Source organism: Delphinapterus leucas, chromosome 9 (genome assembly GCF_059928025.1).
Source record: "Delphinapterus leucas isolate spDelLeu-1000000601 "Yukka" chromosome 9, BTC_Dleu_Yukka2, whole genome shotgun sequence".
NCBI classification, from domain to species: domain Eukaryota; kingdom Metazoa; phylum Chordata; class Mammalia; order Artiodactyla; family Monodontidae; genus Delphinapterus; species Delphinapterus leucas.
In genome coordinates, this window is record NC_143137.1 from 49,529,582 (window position 1) to 49,546,609 (window position 17,028).

Below are 17,028 nucleotides of genomic sequence, written 5' to 3' on the forward strand. Positions count from 1 at the left end.
GTCATAGGAAAACAGGCAAATGAGCTAGCAATTACAATACCATGAGAGGTAAGAGGTGTGATGGGGTAGAGACAGGAAGCTCATGGCAGGAAGTCTAACTCATAAATTTCTTTTTAGGGGAAAAGTGTAAATTAGTAGGTAGAGGGTAACTGAAGGCAGAAAGAATTTGGTAAGAAATGGAGGAGGTAAGTAAAAGTAGGGAGAGATCACAGAATGGCAGGGCATGTCTAAGTCTATATGAGCATTCAAAGGGGCACTTTGAGTCCTCTAGCCTACCAGTAATTCCAACTTTGTGTTTGGGTATTGTTTTTATGACACTGTTAAAGTGCACACATATTTAAAGGATGAGGAAGGAGAGCCAAAGTATTTCCTTAGTTTGCCTAAATACTGTGAAAAAACAGTATTTTTGGAGGAGGGGAGTGGGGAATATATAACTCTTTTTAACATAGTAATTAAATTCCACCACAGAAGACAGTGCAAGATTATTTCCCTCTTCTCCATTTAACAAATATAATTGAATAAAAAATACTTTCTTTTGCAAGGAGACTTCCTTTCTTCCTTCTACGGATTTCATGGAAGCCCCCTGCGGCCACTCTGATGTAGCTGCAGCATCCACACCTCCAGCTCCAGCTGTGTCCATATCCTCCCCCACAAACCACCTTCCCCTTTATGGAGAGGGCTGCATCTCATTTAACATGCCTGCAAATATTACTTAGACGTGATTCTGAAAGATAGGAAACAGGATCTGTGGGTTTGCAAAATGCTGCAGAAAAGAACTGAAACAGTAGTCTTGAACGAACTTTTGGTTGTAGAATTAATTATTTGAGAATGTGTTCCAATTATGGGCCACTTCCCCAGACACACACACATGTGCGCGCACACACACACACACAGAGTTTTGCATTAAATTCACGGGGTCTCTGGCATCAGGTTAAAAAGGCCCAGCTTAAAGCACAGGTGTGGATAGTCCCCAGTGGAGGAGAGCCGGGGCAGCTGTGGAGGAACCAGTGAGGGCACGGGGAATCTCGGGAAGTGAGGAGGAGGGACTCAAATAGAAATCTCACGATTTTCCAGACATTGGCCCTGGAAGGTAATAGTGTACGATGATTAAAAAAAAGCTATGCCATGCTGGTAATGTAGGGTAAATATTCTTAACCATTCTTTTAGAGAGAAGGTTTATCCACACGCTTAATGCTGTAGAACAAGCATTGGCAAACTACAGCCTTCAGGCCAAATCCGCCCGTTTTTCTGTGACCCAAAAGCAAAGAACGGGTTTTACATTTTTAAATGGTAGGGAAAATATCAACAAAAGAATATTTTATGACTTGTGAAAAATATATGAAATTCAAATTTCAGTGTCAGTAAAGCGTTTTATTGGAACACAGCCACCCTCGTTCATCTATGGCTGCTTTCCTGCTACAGTGGCAGAGTTGGTAGTTACCACAGAAATCATATGGCCCACAAAAGCCTGAACTATGTACTATGTGGTCCTTGATAGGCAAAGTTTGCCATCCTCTGCTTTAAATAAAGCTAGTAGGCATCGGAAGACCTAAGTGATGATGTGAATTATTTGGGGCTAATATCAATGAAATAATTATTCTCATAAAAACAGATCATTGCATTTCTTATACACCAGTTGGACTAGAGAGATATTTTACAAAGATCTTTCTCATGTACTCACATTCATATTAATCCTTAGGGAACATATCACTAAAGCTAAGACAATTTAAAATATGCAATAAATCTACATATGAACTATTAATCTAGGGTGATTCCTTATTTAAAATATAGGGGAAAATCAAGGGATATAAAATCAAGGTATAATTTTAGAGTTAACTCACTTCACCTTCTACCCCCTTACTGGAATTGTCTGTTCACTGATTGGTGTGGATAGCCATTCTGCCAGACTTCAGTGCGGTCATATTTATTTTAGCATCTCTAGCAACTTTCTATGCTACAAATACAAGTACTATGACAATCACAACTTAAAAAAAATTCTTCTAAAATTTAGTTGACCACTTTAGTACAAGAATCCTTTCAATGAACATGAAATGTGACACCTCTCAGGAAAATTTCAATCAAGGACTCCTCTATGATCTGCAAACTTCTAGAGCCTTTATCCTAAAGAGATTTATTTCTTGTGTTTGAGAATTAAACTCCTGGCTTATTGCTGCATAGGAACAAATTGGTAATAATAGTTAACTTGACACATTAGGAGAAATTATTCCAAAAATTCACCAGCTTTTTTTAGTACTTTATTGTAGGGTTTTTCTTTGGGTTACTTTAGAAATTGCTTTGCATGTTGATTTTGGAATTTGGTTTGGGGGAGGGGGTCAAGGAGAAATCAGTAAAAATCAATCAGTAAACAAACAGTAAAAAATGGGATATTTTTTAACTTTGTGTTGAAAACCTGCCAAAGTTCAAGAACTGTCAAGCCTACCTCAGCCTTTTCTTTAAAAGAAAAATAAACTATTGAGATGTAATTTATATACCATAAGGTTCACCTGCTTAAATTGTACAATTCAGTGGCTTTGAATATATTCAACTGGAGGCATGACTCTTAAATGTGGCATATTCTTTCTTTTGGCTGGCTACACGTGGTGTCACAATTGCATGTCTTTCATTCAATGCTTTATTTTCAGGCCAACCTGATTGGGTATTCTCACCAGTGTTCATCTTAAAATGTAAATGCCGGCAGGAAGAGAAGTATGTCTGTCTAAAATAGATCTGGGTCCAACACCTAGGACAGTACCAAGCAAGAACAGAGCAAATGGACAACACTTATTTCATAATAATTATACCATTTTTAACTGGAACCTGTTTGTTGGAAGGGATGATAGTGATTTCTGTGGTGTGCTCCAAGGACAAAGAACAAGATAAACTCAAAAGGTCGGAACAAAGAGTTACAGGACTCCTATCGCTCTGTCACAATGAGACCATTGCAATGTCCCAGAGCCCTCCGAAGCAGCATGCCTTGCTCCTTTCCCATCCCATATAAAGGTATTCATCCCACTGGAAACATGCAGACCCTACCCAATCGGCAGGTGACTCACAAGTCCCTTTGTTCCCTGGCTATAAAAAGACAAGCAACCCATGCTCATCATCGACTTTGCCTGGCTACCAGGAAGGTGGCCCGCTGTTCTTGCAGCGACTGTTCTCTTTAATAAACTCTATCTTCCTTACATTCTGCCTTGTGTCTGGAAATTCTTTTCCAACCTGCGCTCAGACCATGACAGTTTCCACCATTGATTTAATTCATCCATGAAAATGAACATGTACTCACAATCTCTAAGTTCTTCTCACTTCTCCTCCTTCCTCTTACTTCTTTCAGGTCAAAATAGGACGATTTGAATCCAGTTTTCTTGGAATATATATGCTGAATGGGGAATGCATATTTGCTACTGAAGACAAATACGCTTTAGTTAGACAAATGAGAAGTAATAGAAGGAGGAATTATAAACAGTTTAAAAACACTGATAAGCACAAGGGAGGCCATTACAAATTACATGGGAGTAAATTCAAGTAGGCTTCATGATTCTGAAAAAAAAAGAGTGAACATTCCCAGATGTATTTTATTAATTCAGGCACTTGACTCACCCAAGCGACAGCACTTTAAATTTTAAAATATATAATTTTGCCCTTTCCAGCCTTAATATGAGGTCCGTATACTGAGCTTGCTCTATTTTAGGGATTTACTTTATTTTTGCCTTTTTAAAATTTATTTATTTTTGGCTGCGTTGGGTGTTCGTTGCTGCGTGCAGGCTTTCTCTAGTTGCGGTGAGCGGGGGCTACTCTTTGTTGCGGTGCGCGGGCTTCTCATTGCGGTGGCTTCTCCTGTTGAGGAGCACAGGCTCTAGGCACGCGGGCTTCAGTCGTTGTGCCACATGGGCTTCAGCAGTTGTGGCTCACGGGCTCAGAAGTTGTGGTACACGGGCTTAGTTGCTCCGTGGCGTGTGGGATCTTCCCAGACCAAGGCTCGAACCTGTGTCCCCTGCATTGGCAGGTGGATTCTTAACCACTGCACCACCAGGGAAGTCCCTGCCTTTTTAAAATTAAATTAAATTAAATTTTTTTACTGAAGTATAGTTAATTCACAATGTTGTGCTAATTTTTGCCGTACAGCAAAGTGACTCAATTATACGCATACATACATTCTTTTTTTATATTCTTTTCCATTATTCCAGGAGATTGGGTATAGTTCCCTATGCTATACAGTAGGACCTTGTGGTTTATCCATTCTGAATGTAATAGTTTGCATCTCCTAACCCAAACTTCCAGTCCATCCCTCTCCCTCCCCTGCCTCCCACTTGGCAACCACAAGTCTGTTCTCTACGTCTGTGAGTCTGTTTATGTTTCATAGATAGGTTCATTTGTGCCATATTTTAGATTCCATATGTAAGTGGTATCATATGGTATTTGTCTTTCTCTTTCTGACTTATTTCACTTAGTATGGTAATCTCTAGTTGCATCCATGCTGCTGCAAATGGCATTATTTCATTATTTTTTATGGCTGAGTAGTATTCCATTGTATATATATGCTGCATCTTCTTTATCCATTCATCTGTCAATGGACATTTAGGTTGCTTCCATGTCTTGGCTATTGTGAATAGTGCTGCTGTGAACATAGGGGTGCATGTATCTTTTTGAATTATAGTTTTGTCTGGGTATATGCCAGATTGCTGGCTCATATGGTAGTTCTATTTTTAGCTTTCTGAGGAACCTCCATACTGTTTTCCATACTGGCTGCACCAACTTACATTCCCACCAACAGTGTAGGAGGGTCCCCTTTTCTCCACACCTAGTTTACGGGTTTACTCTTTTGGCAGATCCATTTTCAGTTTTTGAATGGTAGAAACACTATATTACAAGCCCAAATTTAAATCCAGGGCCCTCTCTCTCTCCATCACTCCCTTCCTCAAATTGATGCCAGGCCCTCTTGTAGGTACTAGGCACACTACAGTGAACAAAGAACAAGTACTTGCTCCCATAGCACTTACATTCTAGAAGGGAGAAAGTAAAAGTTCAGAGTCCTCCTCTGCCCTCAGTTGCATAACACCCACCTGTAGAGAGATCAATATTCTATTTATCTATGATAATATGAGAGAAGTGTAATTTAAGAATCCTCTCCTATTAGGTGTAATGTTCTAGTGCTAGAAGGTTGCTGAGGGTGGCTTTCTCTGGAGAACAACTGAGATTTCAGAGTAAAACTGAGTTTTTCATTGTGTTACCACTCTGTATAGCAAACTGCAAGAAAGCTACAGCATTCGCTCTGCAAAATTTACAAACACTTATCCCTTTCAGCACATCAGAGATAAGTTTCTAGTACTCCGAAAGTTTTCCTGGTGTAGAGGAATCAGATATCCATGAAAGCTAAATAAAGAGACCATAGGAGTGAGGAGGTATAATAGGAGCCTCATTGTGACACTATTTGCTAGAAAGATGAATTCACTTTAAAGTGAGTCCACCTTGGGATCTATCCAAAGGTATTCAGTTTCTGAAATACCGAAAAAGCCTTGTTAAGTGCTAGCCTGGATCCTGAATGTAATATGAATCTTCTTTGGCTTACCAATCTCATTCTCAAATTTCTCCATGCCCATTCTCACCTAGATTTTTCCCCTGGATATCTGCCCCTCGTTTCTCTTCCCACTTGATTCTCTCCTACTGCTCATCAAAATGGCTAAGAGCTTTGAGATACTAAAAGTGACCTTGGAGCTCTAAAAATATAAGCTTAACTTATACAACAACCACTTCAGGACATTGTTTTAGGGTGTTATCAGTATCCAATAAAGGCATCAGGGGAAGAGGTAGGTAGGAGTTGGTGGATACCAATGACCTTGATCTGTATAGTCACACTGAAATATCACAATAATGAAAAAGGTTGCTATGCAAGGTCACAATATTAGTTTCAGTGTCATTATTTTCTCCTTTAAGAAGGTAAAATGCAGGACTTCTGAATAAGGATAAAAGGTTGAATGTATGGTTTTATTTTTAAAAAGTGAGGAATGACGTCACCAAGATGGCAGAATAGGTCATTCCTGACTTTGGTCCCCTTCACGAGAAGAACGACTAACAACCATTCAAGAACAAGGCATCACTGAGAGAATCCTAGAACATAAGGGTGAGGCCCCTGCACCAGAGAGCCATGCTGAGAGGTCTCCCTTGAACCTCTAGTTCCTGCAGTGGAAAAAAAGAACCCAGGGAGCTAGTGGAGGGAGCTAACCCCTCTAGCCTTGGGTTGCTTTGTGGGACCCCCAACTCTGATTCACTCCACGAGGAGTGCTCAACAACTGTGAGACTCAACCACTGGGAATCTGTGATGGAGAAGAGGGAAGGGCTTGCAATAACCAGTACACAGATCTTGGCAGACCAAGTTCAAACCTGCAGTGCCCAAGTAGTAATCCCAACCAGCAGCTTTGCTCATATGCAGAACCAAGTCTAGGGTGCACTCTGACCAGGGAACTCAGCAGGGTGCAGCTCTGCCTGATTTGGATCCTCAAATGAGGAGTTTTGCTGGCCATAGAGCTTGGTTTGCCCATGCCCAGGCAAAGAGCCTCATGCACTGTGAAGAGAGTCTTCCAGCTGCATCTGACCAGAGGGGCTGGTGACAATTTCCGGAAACTGTGTCCCAGTGCTGTTGGAGCTGAGAGGTGGGGGAGCACAGTCAGTTGCCTCCAGAGCAAAAGCCAGTACAGGGAGGGTTCCCATGCTATGAGTAGGCAGGGAGATTAATCCATAGCCAAGGCTAAGGGTAGCTCCTGGCCCCTTCCAACCAGAGAGCTGGTTTGGGAAATTGAGAATAGCCTGCAGCAACCCCTCCCCCTCACACCCAGGAAAGGAAGCTGAGACATAGTCCCACTCACTCTGGAGAGTGTCTCCTGGCCCCCTGACCAGAAGGGCTGGTGACAACTCCTGGAAGCTGTGTCGCCCAGCAATGCTTGAGCCCAGAGAAGGGCAGGCAGAACAGATAGTTTGCAAAGTAAAGCCAGTGGCCTTATTCCGCCAGGGAACTTGGGATTTGGGTTGGCTTAAGTTAAGACAACAGACAAAACTCTCCCTCAGCTTTAGAGCTACTTCTCCTGTTGCACTGGGCAGGGAATCTAATTCACAGCCCCACTCATTGCTGAATACAGCCTTCAGCCTGTTTGACCAGGGAACCTAACACAGTTAGCTGCATAGGCCATTCAGCAGCCCTGTGTGCTGTGGCACTTGAACAGAAAGCACAGCCTATGGCTTCCCTTGTCTGCAGAACAAAACCAGTAGCCTCACCCAACCAGGGAATTCAGTGCACACTTTGGCCTGATTGAGGTCCCCAAACAATGAGCTGGACCCTATCCTGTTGCCCTGCAAGGGCAAGGAAGCTAATTCATAGCCCATCTACTACTGAATATAGTGCCCAGTCCCAACCATGTAGTAAGCCTGACCAGAGAATCCAGGCAGCCACAGAGCTCATGCTGCAGCATCTCTTGGGTATGCCAGCAGTCCTATTCAAGCCAGCAGTCCTATTCAACTGTTCTCACCAGAGACACCCCACCCCCATCCTCAGAGCTTGAACAGTTGCCTTGCCCCAAAACAGACCATAATAGCAGGTCCCACCTGCCGAAGGACATTACCAGCAGGCATACCCAGAAACCCATACTGAGCTGACTGGTGTAGAACAGTCTCTGCCAGAGCAAACCAGTAAAGTCTAAAAGAGGAGGCTGATCATGAAAAATTAGGTAAATAGGACACCTCCAAAGAAATCTAATGAAACTCCAATAACTGACCCTGAAGAAATGAAGATCTATGAACTGTAGGACAAATAATTCAGAATAATCCTCTTAAGAATGTTTAGTGGTGGCTTCCCTGGTGGCGCAGTAGTTAAGAATCCACCTGCCAATGCAGGGGACACGGGTTTGAGCCCTTGTCTGGGAAGATCCCATATGCCACGGAGCAACGAAGCCCGTGTGCCACAGCTACTGAGCCTGTGCTCTAGAGCCCATGGACCACAACTACTGAGCCTGTGTGCCACAACTACTGAAGCCCGCATCCCTAGGGCCCGTGCTCCTCAACAAGAGAAGCCGCCGCAATGAGAAGCCTGCGCACCACAACGAAGAGTAGCCCCTGCTCGCAGCAACTAGAGAAAGCCCACACACAGCAATGAAGACCCAACACAGCCAAAAATAAATAAATGAAATAAATAAATTTTAAAAATAATAAAAATTAAAAACTAAAAAAAAAAGGAAGTTTAGTGAACTACAAGAAAATACAGACAACAAAATTAGGAAAACAAGGCATGAACAAAACAAGAAGGTAAACCAAGAAATAGCAACCATAAAACAAACAAAAACAGAAAACAAAAAAACAGAAGTCCTAGAGTTAAAAAATACAATTACTAAACTGAAGGATTCAATAGAGAGTTTCAAAAGCAGACTCAGTCAGGCAGAAGAAAGAATCAGTGACCTTGAGGGTAGGACATTAGAAATCACCCAGTCAGAGGAGCAGAAAGAAAAAAAGAATGAAAAAGAGTGAAGAAAGGGCTATGGGGATTATGGAACACAATAAGAAGAAACAATATTCACATTATAGGAATTCCAGAAGGAGAAGAGAAAGAGAAGGGGACACAAAGTATATTTGAAGCAATAATGTCTGAAAACTTCCCCAACCTAGGGAGAAATGGACATTCAGATCCATGAGGCCCAAAGAACCACAAGTAGGTTGAACCTCTATAGGGCTACACCAAGACACATTGTAATTATCAATAAATTGCCCAAAGTCAGAGATAAAGAAGATATCCTTCAGATACACAATATAAAAGACATGAAAATTGTAACAGCAATAACCTAAAATGTGAGGGGAAGGAGAAGTAAGAGTGCAAAGCTTATGAATTCTAGTGAAGTTAAGTTTTTATCAGTTTAAAATAGGATGCTATCAGTTTAAGATGTTTTATGTAAGCCTCATGGTAACCACAGGGAAAATCCTGTAGTAATTATCCAAAAGAACATAATAAACAAGTCAAAGCATACTTATACCAAAAGAAATCAAAACACACAAAGAAAGACAACTGGATAGGAAACAAAGAACAGTGGATCTACAAAATGACAATAAATCAATTAATAAAATGGCAATACAGGTTGTCCCTCAGTATCATGGGGAATTGGTTCCAGGACCTACTGCAGATATGAAAATCTGCAGCTGCTTAAGTCCCTTTTAAAAATTGGCATAGTATTTGCATGTAATGTACACACATACTCCTGTATACTTTAAATCAGCTCTAGGTTACTTAACACAATGTAAATGCTATGTCAGTAGTTGCAGTCCACTGTCAAGTTTTGCTTTTTGGAACTTTATGGAAAATTTTTTTCCAAATATTTTTGATCCACATTGGTTGAATCTGTGGATGTGGAACCTGTGGATATAGAAGGCTGACCGTAGTAAGTCCTTACATATCAGTAATTAAACATAAATGGATTAACTTCTCCAATTAAAAGACAGAGAATGGCTGATGTATATTAAAAACAAGATCCAACAATATGCTGCCTATAAGAGACTCACTTTAGCCTTAAAGACACATGTAGTCTGGGAGTGAAGGGATGCAAAAACACATTTCAAGTAAATGGTAACAAAAAAAACAGACAAACAAAAAAACACAGTTAGCTATACTTATATCAGAAAAAATAGACTTTAAAAATAGTAAAAAAGAAACAAAGAAGGTCATTATATAATGATAAAGGTGTCAATCCATCAAGAAGATATAACAATAGTAAATATTTATGTGCCTAACGTTGGAACACATAAATATATGTAAAAACTAACAGAACTAACAGGAGAAATAAACAGTAATACAATAATAATTGGGGACTTTAATCCCCACTCTCAACAATGGATAGCTCATTCAGAGTATCAATAAGGAAACAGAGGATTCAAATAACATTATAGACCAAATGGACCTAACAGACATATACAGAATGTTTTATCGAACAACAGCAGACTACACATTCTTCTCAAGTGCACATGAAACATTTTCTAGGATAGACCATATGTTAGGCCACAAAACAAGTCTTATGTAGCAAATTCAAGAAGATTGAAATCATACCAAGTATCTTCTCTGACCACAGTGGCATTAAAATAGAAATCAACTACAAGAGGTAAACTAGAAAATTCACAAATACATAGAAATTAAATAACACTCTTCTGAACAACCAAAGGATCAAAGAAGAAATTAAAGGGGAAATAAAAAGTTTGAGACAAAGAGAAATGGAAACAGCACATAAGAACAAAATGTGTTGAAGCAAAAGCAGTTCTAAGAGGGAAGTTCATAGCAATAAATGCCTACATTAAGCAGGAAGAAAGATCCCAAATAAACAACCCAACTCTACACCTTAAAGAACTAGAAAAAGAAGAACAAACTGAGTCCAAAGTTAGTAGAAGAAATGAAATTATAAAGATTAGAGCAGAAATAAATAAAATAGAGAACAGAAAAACAGTAAAAAAGATTAACTAAGCTAAGAGTTGTTTCTTTGAAAAGATAAACATTATTGACAAACCCTTAGCTAGACTAGCCAAGGGAAAAAGAGAAAGAACCCAAGTCAACAAAAGTATAAATGAAAAAGGAGACATTACAAGTGATAACACAAAAATTCAAAGGATCATAAGAGGCTACCATAAACAGCTATACACCAAAAAACTGGAAGACTACCAAGACTGAATCAGGAAGAAATAGAAAATCTGAAAAGACCAATTACTAGTAAGGAGACTGAATCAGTAATCAAAAATCTCTCAACAAAGAAAAGCCCAGGACCAGATGACTTCACTGGTGAATTTTACCAACCATTCAAAGAAGAATTAACACCAGTCCTTCTCAAAGTCTTCCAAAAAATCTAAGGGGAGGAAGCACTCCCAAACTCATTTTATGAGACCAGCATTATCCTGATACCAAACTCAGAAAAGAACACTATAACATTATTAGAAAAGAAAACTAGAGGCCAATATGCCTGATGAATATTGATGCAAAAATTCTCAATAAAATACTAGCAAACTGACTTCAGCAGTATTTTAAAAGGATCATTCATCATGATCAAGTGGGATTTATCCCTGGGTTGCAAGGATGGTTCAACATATGCAAATTAATTAATGTGATCCATCACAGTAATGGAGTGAAAGAAAAGAATGATATGATCATCTCAACTGATGCAGAAAAAACATCTGACAAAAATCCAACATACATTCATGATAAAAACTCTTAACAAATTAGGCATAGAAGGAACATATCTCAACATAATAAAGGTCATATATGACAAGCCTACAGCTAACATCATACTCAATGGTGCAAGGTGGAAAGAGTTTCCTCTAAGATCAGGAACAACACAAGGGTGCCCACTCTCACCACTCCTATTCAATATAGTACTGGAAGTCCTAGTTAGAGCAATCAGGTAAGAAAAAGGAAATGAAAGGTATCAGAATTAGAGAGGAAGAAGTAAAATTGTCTCTGTTTTTCTTTTTTTAAAATAAATTTATTTATTTTATTTATTCATTTTTGGCTGCACTGGGTCTTTGTTGCTGCGCATGGGCTTTCTCTAGTTGCGGCGAGTGGGGGCTACTCTTCATTGCAGTGCACGGGCTTCTTATTGTGGTGGCTTCTCTTGTTGCAGAGCACCAGCTCTAGGCACCTGGGCTTCAGTAGTTGTGGCACGTGGGCTCAGAAGTTGTGGCTCGCGGGCTCTAGAGCACAGGCTCAGTAGTTGTGGCGCACGGGCTTAGTTGCTCCGCGGCATGTGGGATCTTCCCAGACCAGGGCTCGAACCCATGTCTCCTGCATTGGCAGGTGGATTCTTAACCACTGCACCACCAAGGAAGCCCAAAATTGTCTCTATTTGCAGATGACATGATTTCATGTATAGAAAATCTTAAAGACTCGACCAAAAAACTTTAATCAATGAATTCAGTAAAGTTGCAGGATATAAAATTAACATAAAAAATCAATAGCATTTCTATACACTAACAATGAATTTTCTGAAAAAGAAAGAAATTGATCCCATTTACAGTAGCACCAAAAACAATAAAATACCAGGAATAAATTTAACTAAGGAAGTGAAAGATCTCTACTCTGAAAACTAAAGGACACTGATGAAAGAAATGGAAGAAAACACAAAGAAATGGAAAGGTATCCTGTGTTCATGAATGAGAGGGATTAATATTTTTTTTAATTTATTTAAGTATAATTTATATGAAGTACAGTTGATTTACAATGTTGCATTAATTTCTGTTGTACAGCAACGTGATTCAGTTATACATATATATATTCTTTCTCATATTCTTTTCCATTATGGTTTATCACAGGATATTGAATATAGTTCACTGAGCTATACAGTAGGACCTTGTCGTTTATCCATTTTATATATAATAGCGTGCATCTGCTGATCCCAAACTCTCAATCCATCCTGTAATACCTGAAACAGTAAGACTCCTAGAAGAAGACATAGGAGTAAAGCTCCTTGACATGGTGTTTGTAGTGATTTTTTGGATATAACATCTAAAGCACAAGCAACAAAATAAAAAAATAAGTGAGATTACCTAAAACTAAAACCTTTCTGCACAGCAAAAGAAACCATCAACAAAGTGAAGAGACAACCTATGGAATGAATAAAAATATTTGCAAACTATATATCTGATAAGGGGTTAATATCCAAAATATACAAAGAACTCATAGAGCTCAATAGCAAAACCCCACAAATAACCCAATTAAAAACTGGGCAAAGGACCTGAATAGACACTTCTCCAAAGAAGATATATGAAAGACCAACAGGTACATGAAAAGATGTTTAATATCACTAGTCATTAGGGAAATGCAAATTAAAACCACAATGACCTATCTCCTCACACCTGTTAGAATGGCTATCATCAAAAAGACAAGAGATAACAAAAATACTGTTGTAGATGTGGAGAAAAGAGAACCCATGTGCACTGTTGGTGAGATTGTAAGTAGGTACAGCCACTATGGAAAACAATATGAAGGATCCTCAAAAAAGTAAAAATAGAACTACAATATGATCTAGCACTTCCACTTCTGGGAGTATATCCAAAGGAAACAAAAACACTACACTAACTCAAAAAGTAATCTGGGGGACTTCCCTGGTGGCACAGTGGTTAAGAATCCACCTGCCAATGCAGGGGACATGGGTTCGAGCCCTGGTCTGGGAAGATCCCACATGCTGTGGAGCAACTAAGCCCGTGTGCCACAACTACTGAAGCCCTTGCACCTAGAGCCCGTGCTCCGCAACACGAGAAGCCACCACAATGAGAAGCCCGCGCACCACAATGAAGAGTAGCCCCCACTCACCGCAACTAGAGAAAGCCCGCACCCAGCAATGAAGACCCAACACAGCCAAAAAAATATATATATATAAAATAAAATAAATTTAAAAATAAGTAATCTGCATCCCCATAGCAGCATTATTTATAATAGCCAAGATATGGAAACAGTTTGTGTCCATTGGTGGATGAATGGATAAAGAAGTTGTGATATATATGTGATATCTATATCTATATCTATCTACAGTACACACACACAGGAATATTATTTAGCCATGAAAAATGCGGAAGTCCTACCATTTGCAACAATATGGATAGACCTGAAGGCATTATGCTAAGTGAAATGTCAGATAGACAAAGACAAATACTGTATGATCTTACGTAAATGTGGAATCTTAAAACACAAAAACAAAAACTCATAGAAAAAGAAATCAGACTTGTGGTTTCCAGAGGTGGAGGGTGGGTGAGGGGGAATTGGAGGAAGGGGGTCAGAAGGTACAAACTTCCAGTTATAAGATAAATAAGTACTAGGGATGTAATGTACGACATGATGTCTATAGCTAACACTGCTGTAGGATATATAGGTTAGTTACTAAGAGAATAAATCTTAAAAAATTCTCATCACAAGGAGAAAAAATTTTTTTCTTCTTTCTTTTCTTTTTATTGTGCCTGTATGAGAAGATGGATTTTAGCTGAACCTATTGTGGTAATGATTTAACAATATATGTAAATCAAACCATCATGCTGTATGCCTTAAACAAGTAATGTATGGTAAGTACTTCTCAATAGAGCTGGAAAAAAAAAAAGTGAAAATTCTCTATGCACTCATAGAGCTAAAAGAGCAGTTTTAAATATCAATGCTCTTGTCCTACTCTCTCAGGTCAATTTTTCCCCCAATACTTAAATTTAAGTAAAAGGGCAGATTTCAACCTTCATTTGAAAAGTAGAGTTGGTAGGAAGTTCCAGGGTGTTCTAAGACACTGAAAATATTCACATTAGAAGTTTTCTAAAAGGCAAGGACAGAGGGTATTTTAAGAAGGTGTTTTCAAATTGGCTGAAATCCTTTGCATTAGTTATACATTTTGTTTATATAAAATATCCACCTTTTTTCTGGAAAGCACTCTTCCAGCGATTGATCCAATTATATTTCTCCACACATTTGGTTATAGTTGATAGTTCCAGGGAGGGCATCTGACCCAAGCCTAACAGACCTCTTAAAGGATTTTTGAATTGGACGTCAGAGAAAGAAAAACTCATCGTTTCTTTAGAGGCAGATTTGGAGATCTGGGAGCTGTCAGCACTTCTGTTTTTGATTTGCAGAGATCAGTTCCAGAGAAGAGAGCCAATAACCAGAGATGGCAAGTCTTGGGGTTGTGCCAGTCCAGGGTTGCAGTCATCCTGAGGTTTACAGTGGAGATTGGTAATAATATTTATCTGGTCCTTATTAAGTACTGGAGATTCAGCTCTGGGTGTTTTTTATTTAACCTTGAAAATCCCATGAGATAAATACCATCAAGATCATCCTCTTAGTTTTATAGATGCGAGTATTGAGGCATAGGGGTTAAGTAACTACAATAAATAGCTGAGCTGGGATGCAAACCCATGGGGTCAAACTCCAGAGCCCATGCTCTGAACCAGTTATTATTATTTTTAAAATAAATTTATTTATTTTTGGCTGCATTGTGTCCTCATTGCTGTGCGCAGGCTTTCTCTAGTTGTATCGAGCGGGGGCTACTCTTCGTTGCAGTGCATGGGCTTCTCATTGCAGTGGCTTCTCTTGTTGTGGAGCACGGGCTCTAGGCACGCAGACTTCAGTAGTTGTGGCGCACGGGCTTAGTTGCTCCGCGGCATGTGGGATCTTCCCAGACCAGGGCTCGAACCTGTGTCCCCTGCATTGGCAGGCGGATTCTTAACACTGTGCTACCAGGGAAGTCCTGAACCACTGTTATTTTGTCTCTAGGCCAGCAGTAATTTCCCTTATCAAAGCAGGTTTGAGTCGGGTATCTCCTACTTCTGGCCAAATTATGTAATGTGTTGTAAGCATACTAAGTAATATACTAATCAAAGGAATACCTCAATATATGTCCAAAGCCACTTTAATATCCTCCCCTTCAATGCTTCTCCTAGGTTCCCTTTCTCACTAAATCACATTTTCATCCATCCCAGAAAAAATGAATACTTGGGAGTCATTCTGGATCCCTTTCTTCCTGACCTCCACATCACCTCATTTTATATCCAAAACCACTTTATTCTACAAGCACATATTTGGGACTTACTATGGACAAAACCCTATCCTCAAACGAGTCCCCTTCTCTTTATTCCCATAGTTAATGCTCTTGTTCATACAACTGACCTTGACCTTCTTCAGCCTTTCTGTGCCCTAGTTTCCTCACCTGTAAAATGGAGTCAATCATGCCTACTCTAGAAGGCTATTTTGAGGATAAATGAGATAAAATATAAAAAAGTATTCATCAACTGTTATTTATTCTACGAATGAAACAATTCTTATGTGTGATCATGGAGATTTTCATACTGTTTGCTTTTACAGTAAAAACATGGGCTGTAATGGGAAAATAAAGATTCCAAATGAAGTTTCGTATTTTTGTCTTTTCCAGGTGACATGATTGCCTGCAGAAATCTTTTAACGTAACATAAATTCTTAAAACACACATAAAACCCCACCAAAAAACCCAACAGCCCTAAATCCCCCCTCCTTATTCGCTATTAGCAGATATGCTGATGATGGTCATGTATCTGAATAGTGCAACACATTTAGAAGAGCTACTACATCCATAAGAAGAATCAAGCTATGAAGATTGGCATCTACTACAATTTCCTTGATTATACCAAATCACCTACTGGAGCTTTAAGTTGTTAAAATTGCTCTCCTTGATCAGTGAATACTCAAAGGTACAAATTCATTTTTTCAACAAAAGATGAAAGGGTCTATGTATCATATAGGTTACATACAAATATACTATTCATATTCAGCTTTATGTTAGAGATTTTTATCTTTTGCTCGATGCCAATATTTGTCCAGGTATTTGAACACATTTCAGGCCTTTTATGAAAAAGAAAAACTTCAGTTTTATATGTTGGCCAAGTCTTTTTGTAGTGGCATAATGATTATCTTTGATCCATGAGATTAGGGAAACTGCTACCTACACATCTACTTCTTCAGAAGCACTGATGTCCATCTTGGGAAACAAAAGTCAGAAACCTTCACAAACATATTCAACAAAATCTCAGATTAAAGACCTGACTATAAAAATGAAATGAAATGAAGAAAATGAAAATAGAAGAAATTTTAAAAGACTATCCATGTAACTTCAGAATGGGAGAGGTATTTTGAAACAAGACATGAAATCCAGAAGACATAAAGACTGACAAGGGTTGACCACATAAAATTTGGTACGACAAAATGGTTATCATAAATCATGTCAAAAAACATTGGCAGAAAATATTTGCAACACAAAAAATTAATAATTACATAAGGAACTGCTACAAATTAAAAAATTTGTAAAATTGGCAATTCATTTATAGATGAGGAAATGCAAATAGTAAGCATGAAAAGAATGTTCAATAAAAATATCAGACATGCAAATTAAAACAAGATGCCACTGAACTGGCAACAAAATCAGTCTTAGTATTATTAATCTGCAGTACAACTAAGGATGTGGGGTAATGACTACTGATGGAAGACTCGTACACCAGTACAAGACCGACTTCATTAATTTCTGG